At 39.6% G+C, this 26,148-nt stretch overlaps 1 protein-coding gene across 14 annotated transcripts in view; it reads right to left on the bottom strand.

Moving 5' to 3' along the window:
• The window catches only part of PAM (peptidylglycine alpha-amidating monooxygenase), a 140,846-nt gene that overhangs the window by 112,810 nt on the left and 1,888 nt on the right, over positions 1-26,148 (bottom strand). For 4 of the 14 annotated variants that reach the window (XM_080572791.1, XM_080572795.1, XM_080572794.1 and 1 more), the window contains exon 1: positions 331-514. The exons of 8 other annotated variants lie outside the window; for them this stretch is intronic. The gene's annotated coding sequence lies outside the window, so the exon portion shown is untranslated. Of the gene's footprint in view, positions 1-330; positions 516-26,148 lie in introns of those variants that run through there. 2 more of the 14 variants (XM_080572786.1, XM_080572798.1) reach the window with 2 other exon arrangements.

Genomic DNA, 26,148 nt, shown 5'->3' on the forward strand with positions numbered 1-26,148 from the left:
TAATGCTCCCATTACATATTTTGTGTTCTCTTCTGTTGATTAGAAATAAGAGCCCAGGGAATTTAAATTGGTAAAAAGAAAAAAAAAGAAAAAAACTCTAATTACTCAGTAAAGCATTTTTTAACTTAAAGAATTTTTAGTTTCTATTTTTCATATTGTTGAATATTATCTAGACTTTGCCAAGTTTAAATTACACAAGCTATGCAATTAGTTCACATAAAACACAGTTTATGTATTTTGTGGACGACTGCAACAGAGGATAAAAAAAGCAATGCCTCCCAGTGTTAGGATATAAAAAAAATTATTAAATATGAAGCAAAAGCCACTTACCTTCCAGCCTCATGAATTTCTAAAACGATGCTAGACAATAGAACATATGGAGGGGCGCTTATGATCTTTAGCAAGGGCTGAATCATCTTCATGTAGATGCTCTGAATAGCCCCTGTATGCATACTGACATCATCAGTAAAGACTTGTAGGCAGAGGATACTATGGTAACCATGCAATGTGCTGCAAGACAGAAGCCTTTAATTGCTTTAACAACTTCCTGAGGCTCTTGCTACTAGGCTTTGATTTGCTAAGTAGGAAATGAAGGCTGTCACAGAGGCAACGAGTGTGACACTGCGCAGGAAAAAACCCTCACTGAATCCTGAATCTATTAATTGTGATGTGACTTTTTAAGTGACAAATGCCACAGCCTGAATCCATTACTGACATTTTCTGACACCTGCAAGCTCTGCCAAAAGTCATAGGTCAAGAAATAATACTGTCAGGTAGCAATTTTATAAGCATTTGTATTTTGCTTTCTTATTTGCACATGTTGATACCAATGCATTGAGATATTCTTTTCTCCAAGTAATGGCACAGCATTCAGTATAGGATGCTTCTCTTTAACAGGGGGTCAACAGTCACAACAGAATCTGAAGTCCAGATACTACAGGCACACTCAGGCACAACATCAACTGGCACGCTGTAAAATCCTAAGGCCACCACATATTTACCCCACTGTCTCTCAACTTCAGTGACTGTCACTATATCATGCATGAAGCACAAAGCTCACATAAATATTAGCAGCAGTGACATGATATAACCAACAAATAGCTGTATACAAGGTTTTGGCAAAACTTTCAAAAGAACTGTAGTATTTTCTCTTAATTTTGCATATAAATAGCTCAGCTGTTTTTTTTCCTTTTTTTCCTTATTTTAAAAATTAAAAGCTAACAACATGAATAGCAAGAATTATACAAAACCAAAAAGCAAGCCTTGGAGCAGGAATGGGACCCTACCCAGTCACATTGTTTTTTGTTTTCAGTTCCAACCAGTTTGGGGTTTTTGTTTCTTAAGGGGCATGATGGGTGGGGGAAAGAATCATTGTCTGTAGGTTTGACTTAAGCATAACAATGTTATCCTGAAAGCAATTTCACTTCTTTAACACAAATATGACACACATTGCAAAACAACAATGCCAACATTCCAGTTTTGAATTCCCCAGGAACTCAGCCTCCCCTTCTTGGTCATCTCCCAAGCTAATGCTCTGCTTGAGCACTGAGATCAACTAAGAATTCTTCTAGATGGAGTGTGATAGTTACCCAGAAACGACAGAATCAATCATTTACATCTATTTCTTTTGGCTCAAAACTGCATGATAGAATCTTTTTTTTCCCCCCCCCTTAAAAATGCAACTATTGGGAAATCTTTAACAGCTTCTGTTTCAATCTAGTCCTCAACTCCCATTTGCCACAAGTGTTAGATATTTAAAAAAAAAATAAAAAGTAAAATATGCTTTCTTAATATATAAATACATTAAACATTGGAAGATTAATGCTACCGTAATTTCATTGCTTTTTGTGAATACTTGGAAGTCTAAACTTATAGTTCATAGGATGATTCATTATACAAGTACTTCAACATCACAGCTGAGATGGTCAGTTCATACTCTGTACCTGTGGAAAAAGAACAGCATACCACGCTGAACTGTACGGCCCGCAGTCTGATCTCCACACACACCATTATCCTGTGGTATCAAGCACGAGTGCCAATTAAAACGTTCAGGTTTCTGTTTAGACTCCAGTCTGCCAATGCAGAAACGTTTCTTTCTTTCTAGAGAAATCAAAACTGCCTCCTGAGCAGGAGGCTGATGTCAGCTTCCCACGAACACACGGAGATCCTACGAACGCTTTATGGTTAGGATTCCCCCGATGTCTAAAATGAATGTCTAGAAGAGCTGCTGAAATGGGTTGTTTAATAAGTGCCACAGTTTCAATTCTAACATTAATCAAATCCTTGCAAGACAGCTGCGCTTCCCACAGGTAGGTTGAAAATTCTGACACGGTAGATTAAGAAGGCTTTTAAGGCCTCATATTCCAACCACTTCCAGAATTAGCTGTCATTCAACACATCAAATTTTGCACTTTTTAAGAAACAACCAGCCAAAGAAAAACTTGCTGGCCTTTTTTCAAGTACAAGCGCAGAACACTTCTATTTTACACACATAGACTGCTTTTCATAGCAAACTTTCTGCATGCATGCCTGGTTCAAAAACTATTGAACCACGGTACAAAGAAGCATATTGCTCTCCATCACAGCCTTTGCTACTTCATACATTTAATGCTATGTAATTGGTAGGAAAAATGTATGGAACAGTTGGAGAACTGTCATTATCAAGAAGTTAAATACACAGCACTCAAACAAGTTCCCTCTAACTGCAGCAAGGCAGAAAGTCATAGCCAGTTATTTTCCTTACTTCTCCGCTGAGGCAGGATTAGGACCCTAATGGACACGAACTGCCCTCATCTTCGTAGGTGAGCGGGTTCAGAGACAAAAAGCATCTCAAAACAGAAGCAGAAAATGGCAGATACTCTGCCCCCTCTGGCTCCGCCCTCAGACTGGCACAACAAGCTGGTTAGAGCAGGTGAAGGTGCCCGACCAGAAGCCGAAAGGGCCAGAGGAACATCTGGAGTGAAGCTCCTTCTAAACCCAGGGTGTGAAAGGTGCATGCCATTTCCAATTCATCCTCAAATGACTACAAAGAAGGAGAAAAAAAAAAAAAACAGATATATATGCAACCAAATATAAAAGCCTGTTCTAGAACTGGAGTGCTAGTATCTTGACTGCATAGCTGAAAATGTAGTTGCACGTGACAAAAATGAAAACCTACGCAATCTTAAACTGCTAAATGACACATATGGCATTTCAAGTGACATTCGTCTGTAACACTTTTCCCACAACACCCTTTCAGTTTTGAGATGAGGAGCGACAGGCAGTATCTGGCACCTCTAAGAAATTAAATCCATCCCCTCAGAGAATGTAAAAATAAATAAATCCAATAAATCCATTACCTCAGAGTCTTGATTTAGGAACTAAGTGACTGTGTCAGTTTCTTCAGTTAGAACACCTTATGAAAAGTATTTTTCTGGGAAAATTCTACAACCTCCTCTTCCATCTCAAGCTAACCCACCTACAACTCATTTATAAAGAAAGTAAAAATAAAGGGTAGTCATTTCTTCCTCAAGCATCCTTGTAGCTTAATTTGATATGGGAAGTTGGTACTGTCAGCCATAAGGCTTTGTCTATATAATGTTACTTTTTTAATCTCCACAAAAAAATACCGCTTTAGACCAAGAAGGTACAAGTATCAATTACAAGGAAAAAGAAAAGAAATAGAAAAATAATAAAATTCCAAGTAACAGTTTGGCATGCTTCTTAGAGGCTTGATTTGAGCTGAACAAGGTGTGGGTTCTAAGAGGAAAAACAATAAGCAATCACATTATTTTGGACTATGACTGGAGACAGGCACAAGGTTAGGGCATCGAAATATGTTAGAATGGGATTGCAAATTACAATGAGAGACAAGCACACAAATTCCTTCTTAAGGTCAGAAAGCCAAGTACTGAAAAATTAAGGTTGGTGTATATAAAACAGCAATCTTGACTTCATTTTTGTAGACACATGCAATTGTTTACTCATATGTGTAAGCTTCTAAGACTCCGTAATCATCCAGAAATCTCATTTCAACAGTAATAGAAAGAATGGAGGAAAAAAAAATAGTTTGCATTCTTTAGCAATCATGACAGCATATTCTGAAGTACTGTTCTTATTAAAAGGCATTCCAAACTGCTTACACCCGTATATTTCACTGAACTCTTCCCCCACACCCAATCTCTCTTGAAAGAGACCAAGACCATGCACACAAAATTTACCCAGGACATATTCAGCAGTGTTTACCCCCATCCCTACTGAAACCTGTGCATAAGCCATGTAAGTCAGTAATTGTTGAACAGGTGGGTACAGGACAAGCTATAAGAGGTACTACCTCTTATAGCTTGTCCTGTACAGCTATAAGAAGTGCTGAATATTAAATGCATTAACACTTAGCAGTAGATTGAAAATAGCTGAAAATAACCAGATGAATTTAAGTTCATAATATACGAAAAATATTATGATGCGATATAAAGGATTATGAATCGAAAATTCAATTAGAAAACATTTTGAATTAGAAGATTACTGTGTTTACTTCATATATATACACACACACACATATGTATATACATATATATGTATATACATATGTGTGTGTGTGTAGATATATATGAAGTAAACACAGTGTATATATATATACACACATACACACACACACCCCTCCAAATTTAGGGATTGTCTATTCCTCTATAGTGATTAACACGTTGAAACAGAGCAGCAATTCTTATTACCACTAACACTAGTTGTAAAAAGGAGGCAAAGAACCTCAGGCAGGATCTCCTTACTCTACCGCATGGATTCCTGAACCTGGCCACATCACGGAGCGTACAAAGGGTAAATAACACACACAGCTACTTCAGGCCAAGCAAAATATTTTTAAATGCTTCACCTGGTTCTACCACCAAACCTACTCAAATCTGGCTCTTATTTGGCACCAGCCCCACTTAAAGTCTATTATGGACTGCATAGTCCTAAAAGGCTCTCACAGAAGCAGCGTAGTACCAAACTGCTATCACAGCTTTCTCTTTATAGACTGTGTCTGGATGTTGTTTGTTTTTGCACACAACTCCATAACAAACATCTTTCCTGATACTGCAGTGGTGTGGGAAGGGACCAACACATGCACATGCTTCTGGAAAGACCACCACCACTGCTGCCCATCTCTTCAAGGCTCCCAGAGGCACTCAACCATCCTGCCACCAGCTACAAAACACTCGGTAAAAACAAAAGCTATGATCACATTACGGCAGGGAGCAGTGGGGAGTGGGTGTGGGGGAAGGAAGATAAAAACGAAAAAAAAAAAAAAGAATAGATCCACAACTGTTCTCAACAAGTGACTTTTTCTCCAGCTACCCAACTCTTTTTCATTTAACCACCTAAAACATGTCCTATTTTTTCCCAGTCTGTGCATCCCTTCAGTTAGAGTCTGCTGCTTGGGCGGGCTTGCTTTATGCAATACCCAGGGATTAGCTATAAAAATAAAACTCAGAATCAGGACCAGGCATTTCTGAAATAGTTATGGTGCAACGTATTTACAAACAGCATGCACCCAGGCACTTGCATTGATATATTCGTATTTTAAAAACTGTAGCAAAAGATGCCCCGTGGATTATTCCTACAGTTCAAAGCTTAGCTTTGAAGATTAACATCTAAATACAAACACTGTACTACAATGCCCACACCCAATTAATGCTTGTAAATATTGATCCTTGACACATATGAGCAGGTTTTTTTTGCAGAAGGCAAAAACTTCTCACATCTGATACATTTCCTTAAAAGGAACATCAATGCACATAATGATATCTACTTACATTTTAAGGGTGGAGCAGTTCACCTTGAGAGAGAAAAATGAGGTACATAGCAAGACTAGTCCTACTGTTCATCTCACTTTACATTTCTGCATTTCAGACAAAAATTCCAAAGTGAACCACAACTTTCCATCATCTAAAAATACCCTAGTGTCGCTCTGTCCAAATGCTCCTCACAGACACAGAAAAAAAAAGCATACTAATTTCCTTCCACTCCCTTAGCTTCATGTATTCATGGTTATCAGGTAGCTTTTGCTGCTCTGCCAATGGAATGTCAGCACAGCTTTTTGTTCAATCCACAGAAAGTTTCCTGCCTTGCCCTAAAATAGTGTTATCCTTCAGTCACTGTTATGTCACCATTTCTTTACTGCGTTGCTGGCCTAAGAGCTAACTAAAGCACATTGAAGGCCAGCTAAATACTAGACAGAAATAAATATCTATTCCTCAATCCATTCCACCGTTGTCCAGTAATTTTAACACTTCCACTTCAGGGGACATACTCGGTTTATGCCATTTCCAAATCTCAAAAATGTCTTGGTGATAGTGCATGCTTTGTTTTCCAAAGTTGGAAACTTGGCTCTAGAAGAATGACTTTGCCATATTAATCACACTTTGAGATGCACACTTTTAGGACCTAAAGGGGGCCAAAAGGAAAGCTTGGGTAGGAACTCTTTGTCAGGGGGTGTAGTGATAGGACAAGGGATAATAGCTTTAAACTAAAAGAGGGTAGGTTTAGGTTAGATAATGGGAAGAAACTCTTCACTCAGACGGTGGTGAGGCACCGGCACAGGCTGCCCAGAGAAGCTGTGGATGCCCAATCCCTGAAGTGTCCAAGTCCAGTCTGTATGGGGCTTTGAGCAGCCAGGTCTGGTGGGAGCTGTCCCTGCTCATGGCAGAGGGGTTGGAACTGGGTGGTCGTGAAGGCCCCTTCCAACCCAAACCATTCCATGATTCTATGCTTCTAGCTTTTATTATAGCAAACTGGGTTATGGTATGACCTCAGACTGCTTATGGAACAAGAGTTGCATATTTGCCATAGATGTTCCCAGCCTCAAACACTGTTACTGTTACACAAATAAGAGTCACTGTCCTGAAAAAAGTGGGTTACTTTTCCAGGTAAGAAAATCCCAGCTGAAGGGAAAGACGAGGAAACTTAACATGGTAATTACAACCTATTTCCTGTTTCATGCTGAAACATGATATACTGTTCATGATTTATTGTTTCATAGCACTATAAAACTTTCAAATTTCAGCACCGAATACTTCACAGCAGAAGTGTACTACATCTATGATACCCACTAGCTCCTGTCAAGCTTTTAGACAGAAACACAGAAGGTAAATTTTGATAAAGAAAATTTTAATATCTACTTAGGACAAGATAATGCTTTATGGAACAGCTGGCAAGCAAGCTTAGCAAGGCAAGCACTCCCTAAATGAGCTCAGCAGAAACTTCACAGTGAAATCTTACACCTTACACTGCCATTTGTTTTTCCATGTTGGCCTTACAGGTGAGCAAACAGATTATGTTGAAAAGTTCATTTTTATTTAAAGATGGCTCAAAGCATCCAGCAAGTCAGACATGTTTGAATTAGTCAATTAAAACAAAGGATTTGAATCCCTTCATAAATAGTGAAACGAAAACGCAAAATCACAGCAACAATCTAGGCAAAACACTAAAAAGGGCAGTATCCAGAGCTGTAACATTTTCCTCAAGAAGAGTTCACATATTAAGAAGAAAAGCATAGATAGAAGAAGAAAACAGAAACTATTGCAACTGCATCATGTTTTATTATTGATTCATTTATTTGCCCTACACATAAAGTACCTAGGTAGACATAAAGAACACAAATTTATAATTCTACGTCAGAGCACAAAATGAATAGGAAATTGCTTCTGGTGGGGATTTGTCATTTACATAGAACCTTCTGTGGCAGTTTGCAAAAAAAAAAGAAAAAGTAAATAGTATTGTGAAAAGATTTTCTTAAAAGTACATTGAAAAGACAGAGCATGCTAAGAGAAGCAGTTTAACAAGCCTTCAAGCAAAGCACTTTTTGCTTATCTACATGTAAATCCGATTTCTTAGCTCTCCTTTGAAAATAAACAACAGCAGCAGCAACAAGCACACACAGAGTTATAATCCTAAACCCATATCTACTGGTAACACATGCAACACCTGTCCTTAACACCAGTTTAAATAAAAACAAACCACTCCATTGTAACAGTCAGTTTGAGTTTCACCATGAAAGAGCAAACAGTTATAACAAAATAAACAACGGTTATGATGCTACCACTCTTGATAATAATACCAAGTCACAGACTGCTTGGAAGGCAAAACAATGAGCTATTGTAGTAACCAACTAACCGTACAATACAGTTAGCATATCTAACTTATCTAATCCAGTCAATCATATTTTGATGTGGTTTGAGAGGAGAATAATGCTGTACCAGATAGCACCATACAGAGATACTGCTGAAAATTGCCCTGATGCCTGAGCAGAGGCAGAACTCCACAGCACATGCTCTCATTATCTCCCAACAACAAAAAGGAGGAAGGTGGTTGAGGCATTCCTCAGGCAGCAGCAGGCACCACACCAACACCCAAATATCTCACCCCCAGAAAGTTTCAGTGTTTCTTTCTAGGAGCTGATGCTGCCATGTCAACACAGCACTTAAGGGAGGCCCAAAAGCATGGGGTACTTTCTGTGTCTGTGCTTAGTCTACAAAATGAACACCAAGAAAACACTATGGAGATATGCATTAAGATTTTAGCAAAATCAAAGATACTAAAGAAAAGACAGTTTGACATAGCTCGTAAGAACTTACAGATGACAAACCAACTTAGATTTTGATACAAATGAAAGATGTATGGCAAAGATCAGTGTACAGATACCAGGTGCATCACATTCTTCATGTCCACAGTGCGACATGACTGTTTTGTATTTTACTTAACTGTAAAACACAGTTATGAATATATAATAACTTGTATAAGCATAAAACAGGAACATAGAATGAACGTAGCTGTTCATTACATTGCCAACTTTTAGTTACTTTTCTCAATCTGGGAACATGACAGCCCCCACTGTTGAAGTTCTGGCTTGCAAATGAGTCAAAAATAACAGTCACAAAGTTGAATATCCTGGGCCTAATCCTATCTGATTGTGTGTGATTAAGATGAAACAATGTGATTTTCCTTAATCCTCCTTTGAAAGAGGGAAATAACTCAGGGTATAGTTCATGGAAATTTAATACTGTAATCACTTAAGACCTGCTATGGACACCTCAAAGTTTAAGAAAATGAAAAAATAAACCACCCGACAGCTTATGTACAGCAAGAGAAAAGGCCTCAGAGAATTCATACATGCAAGACGCTAGAATTGTTTAAAGATGAGAAATGGTTTACTCCTTTACAAAGCCTGTGTTAGTGTCCTTTTTCCAGAAGCTTTGTTAAATCAGGGACAAAACTACAGACTGTAATAATATTTGCTTTATTGGGTTCAGAGTGCATTCTTTGAGCAAACACTAACAATGTTTAAGTTTGAAATTGGAGGGTAGGTAAGAAGTAAGACAGTTTTCTGTGTAAAAATGCAGCTGACAAGGGCTGCAGGGGCTGAAATAACTGCCCACCCATGTACCTAGGATATGTGTCCTGGCCTAAATATCACATTTAATTTAAAAGCATATCCTTCTACCGTCAGATCAACACCAGCTTGACAGGCAGAAGAGTGCTCCAAGGCAGACAGCTGGCCACAGCTCTACTCTCTCACGTACTAGAAAAATGCTAACCCAGAGCAGGAGCTGATATGGCTAACAGCAGCAGCCACCACAATCAAAATAAATAAAACCTATTTAATTTCTACAGAATAAGTTTTTTGCCCACGTAGAAACAAATAATTAACCTTACTCGCACCAATCTGTTGGCCTCTTTCTACATTAGAAAACGTGAGGAGACGTATTAAACACAACCACCTCAAAGGCATGGATGCCAGTACAAAGTCTAAAGCAAGGAAAATGCATCCTTGGTGGAAGAGGACTGGGTCAGGGAATACTTAAGCAAACTGAACAGACATAAGCCCATAGGCCTTATGGGATCCACACAAGTGCTGAGGGAGCTGGTAGATGTGATTTTAAGGCCACACTCGATAACGTTTGAACAATCCTGGTGACCCAAGTAAGTACGCAAGGTCAGGAGGACAGCAAATGGTCACTCAAATCTTCAAAAAGGGCAGGAAGGAGGACCCAGGGAATTACAGGCTGGTCAGCCTCACCTCAATCCCTGGGAAGATTAGGCAGCTAATTATAGAAACCATTTCCAGGCAGAAGAAGAAAACCATCAGAAGGATTCAGCACAGATACACCAAGTAGAAGTCATACTCAGCCAGCTTCAAAAGCTTCCACAATGAAATGAAAGGCCTGGTAGACAAGGGGAGAGCAGTGGATATTGTCTACTTTGCCCTACTTCAGTAAGGTTTTTGAAACTTTGTCTACTTTGCCTTACTTCAGTAAGGTTTTTGAAACTGTCCTCAGCAAGATCGTCATAGACAAGCTGTTGAGATGGATAAGCAGACAGTGAGGTGGACTGAAAGCTTGCTGTAAGGACAGGCCCACAGGGTGGTTATCAGTGACATGATGTCTAGTTGGAGGCCAGTAACCAGTGGTATACCCAAAGGGTCAATACTGTGTCAGTCCTGTTTAACATCTCCATTAATGATCTAGATGATGGAGCAGTGTGCCCTCAGCAGCTTTGCTGATGACACAAAACTGAGAGGAGTGGCTCATACACCAGAGGGTCATGCTGCCATCCAGAGGGACTTCAACAAGCTGGAAAAATGGGCTGAGAGGCACCTCATGAAGTTCAGCTAAGGAAAATGTGAAGTCCTGCACCAGAGGAGGAAAGAAGCTTGGCAGAAAAGGACCTGTGGTGCATCCTTATGGACACCAAGTTGAACATGAGCTCTCAATGTGCCTTTGCAGCAAAGAAGGCCAGCTGTGACTGCATAAGGAACAGTGTCATTAGCTCACCAAGGGAGGTGGTCCTTCCCCTCTCCTCAGCTCTCGTGAGGCCACATCTGGAGTACAGTGCCCCATTCTGGGCTCCTCAGTACAAGAAAGACATGGGCATACCAGAGGGAGTCCAACGAAGGGCCACAAAGTTGATGAAGGAACTGTTCAGCCCAGAGAAGAGATGTCTCAGGGGGTGGTTCTTATCAACTTTGATAAATACCTGAAGGGAAGGTGCAAAGAGGATGGAGCCAGGCTCTTTTCAGTGCTGTCCTGTCACAGGACAAGAGGCAAGGGGCACAAAATGGAAGACAGGAGACTTCCTCTGAACATCAGGAAGTATTTCTCTACTGTGTGTGTGACCAAATACTTCTAGTTTTTGTCTTTGTTTCTCACCAACTACTCTATTTTAAGTGGCAATTATCTTAATTTTCCAAGCCTAGTCTGTTTTGCCTGTGATAGTGACTGGTAAGCCATTCACCTGTCTTTATACGGACCCACAAGCTTTCCCATCTTATTCTCTCTCCACTGTTGAGGAAGCGGAGTGAGAGAGTGGCTTGGGGGGGGGTCTGGTAGCCATTGAAGTGAAGTGGTTATGTAACTCTAAAACAAAGTAGGCCAGTTTTAGATGCAAGTATACCAACATAACTCCAAGAGTAACATCAGTTTGCAGTTCGTAAAAAGGTCAGCATGTGACAATTCCTGCCCTTGAGTACTACCATCCATTCATTTAAAAGATAAAAAAATAAAAATAAAAAACAACCCTCCCCAACAACTTCAAATAAAATTAATATCCCAAATACCGTACTGCTTGACAAAGACCTTATCTCAAAGATCAATTTTATAGATATTGTCTCAGTGTCAGTTCTGAGGTAATAACTAAATATATACTATTTTGATTGAAAAGAAATTATACATATCTCACACACACACTGAGTAACTCAAAAATTTTTCCTAAGCCAACTGACATGGTTGTATGTAGGTCAAATTGTCCTGACAGGGACAAAAAAGATGAAATAAGACAGAGATGAAGATCTTCATGATTTAAACATCCTCCAAAAGAAAAAGCCCTGGTGCTTACCAAAAGCAACCACAGACAGAGTCCTGTTGCGAGAATACAGTTTCTTAGCACTGCGTAATGGAATATATCTTGCATATTAATGGAAAATATATTCATTTTTTTGGAAATATTTGCTCCTGAAAGCACTAGCACAAACTTGAGAGTTCAGGTCAGTCTGTATAAAGAGGGCATACAGTTTTTGGCAGTGGTCTTCCAAGTTTCAATAAAGTGTTGATTTCCCTAACTCAACTGCTTGAAGAAAAAAGTACTCTGTATTAAATGAAAATACTACCTGACAAAAGTTAATCAAGTGCAAAAGAGGGCACAAAGCTCATTAATTATAAACAGAGCAGAAAAATGAAGCGAAAACTGTAGAAAGACAGACCAACTTGGAAAAGCCAATTATAGATAAACAAGTGTTTTAAATAAGTATTTTGAAGATGTAGCTACAAAGCTGAGAGTTATTTTGTCTTAAAAAGAGAAAAAGAGAAAGCTCTCAAAGTGACAAACCAATGAGATCATCCACTAGTATTTAATGATAAACAGTTGTTATAAATAGGAATGTAGGGATAAATTAAACCAAAAAGCCTACAAGTGTCAAACACGATAGCCCTAGTACTCTCTCCTTGTGAGTTAGCATAGTATTGTCAGAACAGCACATCACACTTCCCCTCCCCAAAATATTCAACTTGATAGACATAAAAGGTTTTAAAGAGAGCTTTAAAGAGGTCTGGTTCTGTCTGGTTCCAGATCCAGTTATCTGAACTAGCAGCAGGAAAATTCTGCCTGCCATTCCCCCGCCCGCCCCCCCCCCCCCCTTTTTTTTTTTGCTACTCCTTTACCATCATAACAGAAAAGAAATGTCCCAGTTTCAAATCAGGTAGGACAGATGCCTGAGTATTGCAAAGGAAGAAGTAACCAGCAGAACAACTTTCAGAAAAAAAATGGTCTACAATGAAATTTGATGGGTTGAAGAAACGAACAGTAGAGACTGGATAAACAGAGAGACAGGACAAAACAGATAAAAGGTCAGCCTAGCTAAGACCTAGCAGGGAAGATGGGGATCCTGGGACTTAGGGTCAGGAAACAAGAGGCAGGAGTGGCAGTCAGCTCTGCCCACTGCCAGAAAGGTCCATTAACTTTCTTTCCTCCAAAAAGATCTTGGCAGCGTCAAGAAATTCAATGACTAAGGTGGCTTTATGCCACAGTTAGCCACCTTCTGGCGCACTTTTGTCCATCAAGTTTGTACCAACAAACCTTAGCAACTACAGACAGTACCTTACAGATGAAGCTGCCAACATTGTAAGAAATTAACCGTGAGAAACTTTCATATTGTATTTCACAGTGCATAGAAATTCTTCAGAAAGCACTCAAGTGTAACAAGATAATTATTTATAGTCTATTTTGCAGGCATATTTAGTACAAACATGTCCACTAAATGGATAGTCAGAACAGAGTATGAATAAAAGAGGTCAAACAGAATAAATAAATAACAAGAACACTATTTATAGCTGCAAAAAACTGCAAGTTGCCTGAAGATGACAGGAAACTGCACTTATGCAAATGAAGAGAGTTGAGCTTGAGCTTAATTAAATCATTAATCCTTTTTGTTTGCAAGTCATTTTCAGAAAACACTTTAGCTTGACATTAGGAAAGTACTGTATGTGCAATATTACATACAAGTCATCTTGAACATTTTGACATTGCTTCTGTATTCATAAGAAAAAAATCCTTAGTTTGCAGTTTCTGAAGCTTTTTTCCACCTTTTTTTTGTTGTTAAAGCTTGTTTTCCAGTGCAAATTCATTTTGAAATCTCCTTGAGACCTCCTTATTTGTTTACTTCTTGCTGTCATATAGTATCCTGACAAAGCAAGGTGCTACACTATGAAGCACTAGGCAGTAGGCCTACCATAAATTAAAAAAAAAATAGCAAAATACAGTTGACAAAGGCAAAGTGCTTCTGATTAACTTTGCTAGGCTCTACCATTAGATATCACAGAATACAGCTAACCTCACCCAGAGGGACCTTCCCCATGCAAAAACAAAACTTCCATCTCTAAGTAGGGAATGTGTCATAGCAATTCTAAAAGCCTCAGTATAGGTATTCTAAGATGTCTAAGCACTAATGTACACCCAAAAGCATTGCTTAACATTGCTACAGTGTGCTGAAGCTCTATTTCACTCTTTCTTTGACACATAATACCAGTGTCACTCTTTTTAACCTAGTAATGTTTTGGGTTTTTTTCAATTTTAATTTTACATAGTTCAAATATCAGAAATAGCAATAAAGGAACTGTTTGTAACGGAAGTTGAATTCTTTTCCCTAAAGAGACAGAGAAGCATTAGGTTTGTTTCCTACCTGCATAAAGTTTCTGGATCTACAGCATGGCCATTTCAAAAATAAATGAAACCATTTCATTTAACTGATAAACCATTTCATTTAACTGATAACTAACTACAGGCAACTACCCTGAAATAAGTAAAAAGTAGCAAACAACAACAAAATCTATATTCTATTCTTCCCCCCAAAAAAAACACAAACAAACAAACAATTTTGCTTCCACTCTGATTAGATTCAAATGCCAACTATAGCAGGAAAGACTGAATTTATCATCATTTCAATACAAGTGACCCAGATCTCCACGGAAACATATCATGAGTTCAATGGCAGTATATTACCTGATACAATAACACAGATAATCTAGTATTGCTACCTGTATTATTCTCACAAACTCTTACGAAAAAAGGCTAAGCAGCACATGACACTGAAGCCACTTTTAGAATACCAACCTGCAAATCACAGCCACTCTTTTGAAGACGTTTATTGCAGAAAAAAAGATAGCAATGGCTTATAAAAGCAGTTTTTTATTTATTTTTTTGCCAAAAGCAAAACAGAAAAGAAGATTTTGTAGGTATCCACTTCGTTCAATTCAATTTGCTCTGAAGATGAAATGGATCACGTTAGATAAAAAGCAGTGAAAATGAAGAAATGCGTATTCCATAAATCCCATGGGATGTGGTGGAGAACCAAAACAGTAGTATAATATGGACCAAAACAAAGGCAGACAAATACAATGTCATTTTGTTTGATCTTTTCACAAAGAAGGGTAAAAAAGCTTCACTCTTTTTCATGTTATCTGGCACTCCTCGTTTTGTTTCAAGACACGCAGTTTTACCTGTAAGAGTTTTCTGAGCATACAACATCAGCATATGAATAAGCTTTATGCGCATTTCTGCTTTCACAAGTTACGTGACTATGAGCCTAAAAAAAGACCTCTTTTTTAAAAACAAACAAACAAAAATTGAAAAGAAGCCTGCTCTGAAAAATTTAATTCACTACCTCTTCTTTAAACTTCGGTCCAATCGTTCCGAACGCACCACACTATGATGTCGTGTGGGTAGCCATGTAGCAGACATTTTGTCCAAGATCACCAGCTCCTCAAACAAGCCACACCTGCCCTACTGGGCCTTGTACTCAAGGCATGGGAAGTCCAAACGTCAGCATGGGCAGCTGCTGTAAGGGAACGTGATGGAGTGTCCCAGGGTGGCCTGTGCTGCACACTCGTGGACTAGATGAAGGAGATAACATCACAGCATGTTAGGCAATGATATGTCATTATATATAAATTCTGTAGATAAGCCACAAAAGTGCTAACCAAAAGAAGATGCTTTTAGCTTTACTTGAATCTGAAGTCCCAAATGACAAAACTACCAGGAACTCTACTTTATTTATGGGAAAAATATAAGCAAGTGAAAGGACAAAAGAGACCACAAAAGGAAACTAGGACAGTGGACAGACCGATGGTCCCCTCTGCTTCCACACTCAGCTGAGAAAGGGAGAACTCCTCAGAACCTATTAATTACCCCAACCTTTTGCAGTGGTTTTACCCTTCTGGGCAACTGAACTCTACTACAACCACTCTCTCACTCCCGTTCCTCAAAGGGAAAGGGGGGAAAAATATGATGAAAAGGGGTAAAGGGGTGAGATAAGGACAGGGAGATCACTCTACAACTATCATAACAGGCAAAACAGAGTCAGCACAAGGAGATGAATAAAATTTATTACCTATCTCTAGCAGACTAGAGCAGTGAGAAACTAAAAACAAACTAAAACCACCTTCTCCCTATCTACTCTCTTCTACTTTCTCCCCCTGAGCAGCACAGGGAAATGAGCAATGGGGGCTTCAATCAGTGCCTAATGCTTCGCCTCTGCAGCTCCTTCACAGTCACTACCTGCCCCTACTCCACGTGGGGTCCCTCCCATGGAATACCATCCTTCCTGAACTGAGCCTGCGGGGGCTGCCCACAGGCAGCAGCTCTTCAAGAGCTGCTCCCACATGGCTCCGTACCACGGGGTCCATCCATCCCCCAGGAGCAAACTGCTCCAGCACGGGTCCCCCACGGGTGGGCGGCAGCTCCCCCCAGACCCCCTGCTCCTGCGTGGGCTCCTCTCCACGGGCTGCAGCTCCGGCCCGGGGCCTGCTCCTGCGGGGGCTCTCCATGGGCCGCAGCCTCCTCCAGGCCACATCCACCTGCTCCACCAGGGGCTCCTCCACGGGCTGCAGTGTTTCCGCTATCACTGTGCAAAAAGTGGTTATGGGTCCCAACAGTTTGGGCTCTCTCCCAAACAGACTGCATCCAAACAGTATAGACTGCCCCAAGATCACTCAGATGACCACGCAGCCATTAGAGGCTGGAACAGCTGGAGAACGCAGCCTGCTCCTCCCTTATTTGCCTCAGTTGGTCAATGAAAACACCTGGAAGCTTCTGACAAAACAACAGCTGGTTATTGATTATCAAATCGGGTTCCCCCACCCCCACAGCTCTAGCACCCAGCATTGCCACTCTCCTTGAGTGAGTCGAGTCTGAAGCCGTGGCACCATCCAGATAGCATTTAATCCTTGGAAGCCCAGCTGCTAAAGAACTGCAGGAGCAACCTGTGCTCTCCTGGCGTGCTGCTGCCCTGAGCTATCGACACAGCCCCATCATTCACCATGGGCTGGCAGCCCCACATTTGGAAGATTTCAGTATTTCTCCCACACAGTAGATCACTCAGCTATGTGGATTATGTTATCCACATTGCTCGTCTCACAGAGCGGGAAGTGGGAGAAGCACTGAGTGATACTACAGAGACTATGCAAAATTATGGCTGGGGAACTGACAATCAAAAAATTCAGAAATATGAAAAAGAAGCAAAATTTGGAAGGATAATTTAGCAGGGCCATTGTAGAAAGATATCCAAGTCAGCTACACAAAACATATTCTATATAGCAGAAATGCAGAGCAGAGCAGAAGTACAAGTTTATTAGTCTTTGGGGTTTTGGAGGCAATGTATGCCATATTTGGTCCAGACCTTAAGACCATTATAAACAAGGAAAAAAAAAAGTCAGTTCTTTCATGAAGAAAAGGAAGCAACCACCTCTGACCAAAAAAAAAATGCTTATTAAGCAGTGTTAGGCCAAAAGCTAGCCAATAAGCCTTTCAAGCTCCAAGCACTGGATGAGGCTCACTGGAGCCTATGACAGCAAATGGACAGGCTACATACATGATTGGGACTTTGGTCATAGAGGTTGTCCCCATCGGTGCAAAACTAAATATTTGGGCTGTTTTTTCAGCCCTAGCTGAAACAAAGAATCACCCAATGGGCCAAGGTAACTGATATTGGGGCTCCTGGCCTTACATTGGGTACCACCAAATGATTGTATTCAATAAATTGGGAAGACATAATGGACTAGTACTATGAAATGGAAATGGTGAATTTCTGTGTGGCCTCTACCAGCCCAAATACAGTGAGTGCTTTACAGGAGAAAATAGTACAAATTGGCTTAGGTAATCACATTTTCTATCCAGTCTGGTCTGCCTCCATCTTGGCTGCAGTAGGCTCCATCGTATGAGCAATTAACCCAAGAGCAGAAGCAAAATGCATGGTTCACTGATCAGTCAACAAGATAATGCTAAAGAGAAACACCAACGGAAAGCAGCAGCCTTTAAAATGGCTCAACAAGCCTTCCTAAACTACCAAGAGAACAGGAGGAACAGCCAATATGTCAAACTGATAGCTGTGGCTATGGTGCTGGAAGAACTGACAGCCTCAGAAATCTTTATACTGGCTCTTGGGCAGTATATAAAGGTCTCACACTGTAGTCTAGTGATGACAAGCAGATGACTGGATGATATGCAGCAAACCTCTCTGGGGTCAGAATTTGGAGAACACCCAGCCACACCCAGCAGACAAATCATACTGGGCTACTTCCAGAGTCAAGGTTTATAGTCAGGTGGTGGTAGCAAACAACTGGCTGTATTTCCTCCTGTACATGCTGACCAGAAGGCCACTATCAAAGGTGTTTGCTTATTAAGCCAATGGTGAGGTATTTCTACTTGTATTCAATCAGTTAATGGCTCACAGGACAAACAGTCCAGAACAGGGCTGGTGAAAACCACGTAGGACGAGTTTATCATATACTCCATCATCCCTGGGGAACCAGTTTAGTAGAGCATAATATCATCTTACTAAAAGAACATTTGTGAATTCTTCCACCTACGCACACCTTGTAGAACCAGCCAACAGTGCTGGCACAAGCAGTAGTAAGTCTGAATAGAGGGGGGAGAGTCCAAGGCTACACCACTTACCAACTATCGTTAGGTCACCACCACATAGAAATGTCTATTGGGTTTGTGTCTGAAACAGGATATGAATTTAATCTCAGCACAGGACAGACAATAACGTTTACAGAGGACTCTCTCAGGCAAACTGATCTCTTCCAAAATGCTGGTCCAAGAACAGGAGGCTATATTCTTAATTTTGGCATACTCAGCCAATACTCTTTAATATGCTCCACAGACGTGATTTCAATCTGTTTTTGCAGAAAGTGGATATGGGTAATCTCCTTGAGAAGTCTCAGTATTGCACAAATCCGCAGCGACATCTGTCGGCAACCTGTGGATTACACCGATGCTCCAAGTCTTACCAGTCCAGAATATTTTGGCAGTCAATGGATACTATGGTTGGAGCTAAAACACCCATGTTTAAGTAGATGTCTGTGCTGATTGACACCTCAGAGTGTCAGGAACGGGGACCTCAGAAAAGTGTGTGTATGTTAGGGATGGAGGACGGCCAACATGGGAAGGACCTCCATGTTGTTGACACTCACAGATTGCTATGTATTGCTGACCACTTAAAGACAGAAAAACAGATTATTCTCATCAGTAACAGTTTCACAGAATCACAGAATGGCCGAGGTTGGAAGGGACCTCTGAAGATCATAGAGTCCAACACCCCTGCTGAGCAGGATCACCTAGAGCACATTGCACATGATGGCATCCAGGCGGGTTTTGAATATCTCCAGAGAAGGGGACTTCACAACCTCTTTGGGCAACCTGTTCTAGGTTCACTCATCTAGGCTGCATTTCTTGAGCTTGTTTATGAGGATGTTATGAGAGACAGCGTCAAAAGCCTTGCTGAAGTCAAGGTAAACCACATCCGCTCTCCCCTCATCTACCCAGCTAGATTTATATGAAAGAAAGCTAATAACTAACTTTAAACATCTTTGGTGCAAGAGAGTTATTAAGGGTCATTCCACAATGGAAAGACTGTAATAAGTCACTGCTACTACCATCACAGCTTATGACTTACGGAAGATACAAAAGATAACTGTCTTTCCTGAGTGAATTATATGGGCAATTTCTTACGGGAGTTAGATGGTATTATCATATAATCCACTGTTTTAACAATTTAAACACACTTAAAATGTTGAGACCTTACCCTAAACAAACATGTTTTCAGGCCTGCAAAGCTACTGTCAGCAAAGAACAACCTCAAGCTGTTGCTGGAGTTGGACCTATACCATGCAGCAGCAGATTCACTCAGAACCCCCACATAAGCACTATCATTCTCCATGAATTTCCAGAACATCTATATAGCACACTGTTTCAGAGAACTGTTATTTTAAGTACACAGTCTAAATCACCCAACAATGTGCATTTTGCACAGTTCCTCATAACATCCTCATAGACAAAGTGATGAAAAACAGCCTAGAGGAACAGACAATGAAGAGGACTGACTGAGTTGCCAGGCTCATATGTGATCAGCAGCACAAAGACCAGCCATAAGCTGGTCACCAACATTATACGCCAGGAATAAATACTGGGTCCAATCCTGTTCAACATCTTCATTAACGATCTGGGTGGAGGGGAATACTGTACCCTCAGCACATTTGCAGATAACACAAAACTGGGAGGAGTGGCTGACAGGAGAAGTCGGGTACCAGGGGAAGAACAACTCTATGCACTGGTATACGCTGAGGACTCACCAGGTGGAAAGTAGATTTGCAAGAAAGACCCTGAAGGTTCTGAAGGACAAGACAGAAAGGAGACAGCAACTCATTGCTCTTGTGGCAAAGCCAGCCAAGGACATCCTGGCCTGCATGAGGAACAGAACAACCAGGAGGTCAAAGGAGGTGATCTTTCACTTCTAGACAGCCCTAGTGAGGCCACACCTGGAGTACTGCGTCCAGTTCTGGGCTCCCTCGTGCAGCAGAAGCACGAACATACTGGACAGGGTCCAGGAACAGGCTAAAGAAATTCTGATGCTGGGACTGGAACATCTGTCATATGAGGAGTGGTAGGACTGTTTAGCCTGGAGGTGAGGAGAATCAAGGGCGGGAGAGGGTGGAATCTTATCAATATATATATAATTATCGGTTTGATGGGGACATGTGTGAAAGCAAAGACAACAGTGCTAGGTTCTTCTCAGCAGCACCCAGTGACAAGAGGCATGAACTGAAACGCAAGAAGCCACCTTCTTACGAGGGTGGTCAAAGATGGCCACGCACTGCCCAGAGAAGATGTGGAGTACCCATCTATGAAGGTATTCAAAAGCCAACCGGGCACAGTCCTGGTCAATTCAATCTAGCTGAACTTGCTTAAGTGGGGTGTGAGATTATATGTATTAAATTACTTCCAAAGGCTCCTTCCAACTTCAGCCATTCTGTTATTTTGTATTGATTTCTCTAGGAGAAAGGCATCCCTCTAAGCAGTAAGACAAGGCAAAAAAAAGAAAAGAAAAAAAAAAGAGCATTAAGAAGCATGTTTTCGCTGTCAAAAAAGAAACGAGAAAAACAAAAATAGATACCACTTTAATTAACATTCTCATCAACTGTCACGAGTAATAAAAGCTATGTAACATTTTAAACTGTTTTTTAAATGTATGTATCACAGAAAGGTCTTCTGAAAGGACTACTCTGAATTAACAAACTTTAGAAAACTAATAATTTTGTGATCAAAATATATTAACACTGTTCCAGCAAAAACATCAGTAGGCAAGTAAAAAGCAAAAGCTATTTTGTTTAAACCAAGATAAAGATTTATTAAAATCCACCCCAGAAATCCTAATCTCTTCCATAATGAGATTGGGATTCTTAGTACCATGCAATCCAGCTCCTTAACTGAGTCCAGAGTACAACATGCATAGAAAAGAACTAAAATCCAACCACTCTAAATATAAATAATCCACAGAAAACCAAATAATATAACATGGAAGTCTGAAACAGAGCACTGGTGTTTTAAAGTGAAGTATAGCTTTTCTCTCTGTCCATCCATCCCCCTTCCCTTTTAAATGCAGTATTTAAGCATGAAAACCTATCAAGTCAGCTTTGCAATTTTCTTCTCTCTACTCATTAAACCATCTAGCTTTAGGACCTATGAACGACGCCTAAGGAGAAAAGAACTCTATTATAGCTGACTTGTAAAGCAAAATAATCACTGGAATCCCAGAATCAAAACCAATTCCCCAGCAATAAGTAAGCACTGTTGTTGTGGATAAAACACTGGGCTATAACCGACTTCAATACCTGAACAGATGTAAAGGTGTAGTTTCACACTGAGTAGACTCAACTGAGGAGGGGACAAGGAGGAATCTGCTTCCAAGAGAAAATTCTATGGCTTCCTGGAACAACACAGATGAAGATAGTAGTATAACAGTGCATTGCTGATGTTGGATTGTGAATGCATACTAATGAACATCACAGAGCAAAACATCCAATTATACCCAGTAATAATTGATGTCATCCACAAGTACAGAAGTTGGGAATGTTTTAAACACCTGTTAATGAAGACGTGAGAAGTAACACACTTGCTGCAATACAAGTTAGATACATGAGCCATCCCAGTCTGTTCTTGACTGCCTCCTGTCTTCTACCCCACTTCACATCAGCCTCCTCTTCACTCTTCCAGTGACACCACATTCCTCTGCACACTGGCTTGCTTCAGGGGACTTACCTTCATATCAGCTGCTCTTCTTCTCAGTTCCCATAGCTCTCCTCCAGTTCTCTTCTAATCTCTGTCTCTACTCTCTTCATAGCAAAGCTACATCTCAACCCCAACATGGAATGGCTCACCACCGACACTTAAATTTCTCAACATTATAAGCTACTGACCTCTGAAACTTACTGTTGGAAGCATCAGACAGACAACTTATGGGTTGACATCATCCTGTAGTTTAGAAATATACCTTGGAATTACTTCTGTTTACTATCTACATACCTACATGCAAGTTCATTTTGGTTTCACTGAAGATACATTTAATAAAACAGAATCAAATAGAAGGGGAAATTAAACAGATTCTGAAGTTAGGAATAATTAGAGACAGAAGGAAGTGAAAAATGAAGTGCCAGAAGAAACGAAATATTTATGTTCTATTGGCAGATTATGCCATTGTTCTCTGATGAAATAAGAGATGCTCCCTCCAGACAAAAGAAAACACAATAGAGTTGGTCTAGTGGAAACTGCGTGTATTTTCAGCCATACTATAGCATGAAAGATTATTAGTTAAGCTAGAAGAAACTGCATTAGAATATATATAAAAAATAAGTACGAAACTCATCAAGGAAGGACAACCACAGCCTGCATTCAAACAAGAATGATGTGACAGAGTTTCATTAACTTGGACAGAATCAAAAAAAGCATATCTAATATTCATATAAATGAGACAGAATTAAAATACAATATTCTGCATCTACAGAATCTGCTGAAGCAGTGTTGAAGAGGTATTACTCATTCACCGTAAGTTCAGAATATGATAAAAAAGAAATGGACAATTTTGAGAATCAAAACAATTGAAGTATTTTTAAATTTTTGTTCTTAAGTCAAACGTAGGGATTTTCTGTTCTTATCTACCATTTTATCAGCTGTAAAGAAGAGATGTATCCTGTGAGCATATAATCAAAGCTACTATTATGTATTCATAACAACAAATAATAAAAAGCAATTTTATGTGTTATCCATTCCTATTTCTCTCCATTACCTATCTGTTTATACTAGCGTCATTGTCTTTGTCTGAAAGATCAGGTACAGTCCCAGTCACTGTGTACAAGAAAGATACTTCCAAGCTGTAGCCAGCAGGAGAAAGGGCTACTAGAATCACAACAAGCTCTTAATTTTCCTGGTACAAAACAAGTGAAAGCCAAAATCATTGAATCTAGCAGTAAAAAGTCTAAGACAAGACATGATTGTTCTTTATAAAGAAAGCAGAGTAAATACTATAAGGAAGGAAGGAAGAATTAAACTACTGCATCATATTAAACAAGAACAAATGAGTATATGAAGACCATGAAAAATTATATGCTGGAAACTAGATGGACATTTTTGAAACAATCCAGAAAACAAAGACAATCCACAGTATGCCTTAACATGAGTGTCTTATTGTAAAGATTGGAAGACATGATTTACAGGCCTACAACAGAAAGCAAATGCACAGCTAAACAAAAATTCACTTGTATCCTTGGAGGATAAAAGCAAACCAAACATTTATAGTTTTACAGTGGTCCTCTAGGTTTTATCTAGTACCACAGCTTTAAAAAAAGTCAAAAACCTTAAATCTGAAAATGAATAGGCCACTTCCTACACCCAATGGGAGTGTCAGAAGCAAATATACATATTTACCTGTAAGTTATTTAAGCCTCGATTAACCCATCACACTAAGGATCATGACAGAATGATAGATGATTTTAAAAGGGAGCACAAACAAATGTTCAGATTCATAACACATTCCTTCAACCAACCTTTTGAGATACCCTTCTTTTATAGAGATTTATATAGTAAATATTATACTGGCATACCAGGAGCATGAATGCACAACAGCACAGGCTAAAAAATCAGAGCAAGAGGAAGAGGAATGGCATGCATGCTGCAAATAAAGAAATCAAGAACAGCCATAAAATCCAAGAAAGAGTATTGATAACAAAAGGAACCGTCAGGCTCCGATGTAACATGCAAGAGTATACCATGTTATGTGGAACCACAAGTATGTGGCATGACTCATCCTCATCCTTTGTCAAAAGCAAACATAAACGCAGCAAAGATCATGCAACATCATTACCAGTCACAAATAACTCAAAATACATGATGAGGACTTGGCAGGCAGCATCCCTTACCCCCAGCCAGACCAACAGGATACCTCCATCTACCCTGGTATTCATGAACATAGGAGCGTGAAAGAATGAGTACAAAAGGATGAAAAAGAGACCTATGAGAAAATAAATGCAAGTGACTGAAGTGGGTTTTGTTCAAAGTAAAAGCTTTATGTCCCTGTATGCAGTATTGCCTGTGAACTGCTTTCACCTGTTTGATTTGCTCTGATTACATACTCTGTTTAGCTGTTACAGAACCACAGCACCTTAAAACAGACTGTTTTTGTCAAGATGGCCATTGCATCAAATGTAGGAAGTTCAACTCTGCAGCCAGAATAACCTTGGTTATCATTTGTTGCCTTTCAGTTTCTGCAAAGCACAGATTTTTTTTTTCTTTGTGTTGAATGGTGGGATTCCTCTAAGTGAAAGATTTGAATAAAGATAATAAAATACACTGGTAGATGGAGGGAGAGAGAGAGAGACATCTTTCACTGCAAAAACTATGGTAAGTGTTCATGATACATGGAATGCTGCTGAGACAGAGCGCTTCAAACTCATGACTGCTAAGCCTCTTCCTCAGACAGAAGTCAGTCAGCTTGATTCCATTAACTAAATCAGAAAAACTTTCTTCCCATTGGCATCTCTTCATGCATAATCTCCACACACCCTCTAAACATGATTTCTACATTTCGTTCTCTTTCTCACGTACAGATGAAAAGGTTGCCCTCTGCACAATTTGATGCAAACAAACACAAAACAAAAAACAGTACCATCAAGACTTCTATCTAACAAACAGTGAGTTTCAAAAGCCAGTCTCAATCTTGCTTGACTTCATCTCATCCTTCCAAAAATTTATCATAGTTTTACATAGAAAGAAGCTCTCCACACATTTATTCCCACATAATTCTAGTAGCAAATTTACAAAAGTTAGTTTTAACACAAGTTACAAAGTAACCCATAATCATTATGAAATACTGAATTGAAATATTTTTCAATAAAACCTTTACATTTTTCTGTAGGAATATATTGAATCACTATTTAAAAAAAAAAAAAAGAACATTAGGAAGGAGAACATCATCACAGAGAAATGAAGAGTATTATTCATTAAGGAGTAAACGTCACTGTCTCTCAGCAGCCCAGTGTATGTCCATTTTATATATTCTCATTTACTGCCTAAAAAAAAAAAAAAGAAAAAGAAAAAAGGAAGAAAGGAAGAAAGGAAAACAGAAAAAAAAAAGCTTAACAAGCAGAGAGAAGGGAAGGCTACTGTTTGACAGATTTTAAACCTACAGATATTAAGAGTCTCATTGGTTCCACCACTTTCCAATTTGCCGTTTTCTGTAATCAGAAAATACTTAGTTGTGCCTTGGGAAGACACCCTGCATTTACTTGATGAAACCAAATTCTGCAGCATGAGAAAAAAAAACACACAGAACTTCAACAACGCTATGTAGTTACAGTACATCCAGTGTTTCTTTCTGTCTCTTTAGCATTACACTGAACTACGATGCTTTAACTGTTTTTTTTTTAATTGCTTGAAATACTTTGACTTGAAGAATACAAAATGTTATTCTAGACCAGACTTGTAAGCCAATCTAGCAACAATTCAGCTGCATAGCCAGCTCCAGATATCCTTCTGAAGACGCAAGAACAGAGTAATACAGTATAACCTGCCGTACATAACATGGAAGGTATGGTATAATCTGTAATCTTCTCCATGAAGTGTTAATCCTAATTGTTAGAAGCTGTTTTCACATACAAATCAGACAATTTCTCTAGCTTGTTTGGCTCAATTTGTGATCATTTACAAATCTTTGTTTGCACTAGTAACTGTAAGTCTGGATATAATTACACACATAAGCATCCCAGGAGCTCTACTAAATTCTTCATCTCAAATATG

The sequence above is a fragment of the Anser brachyrhynchus genome, assembly GCF_964034855.1.
Source record: "Anser brachyrhynchus genome assembly, chromosome: Z".
Classification (NCBI taxonomy): Eukaryota; Metazoa; Chordata; class Aves; order Anseriformes; family Anatidae; genus Anser; species Anser brachyrhynchus.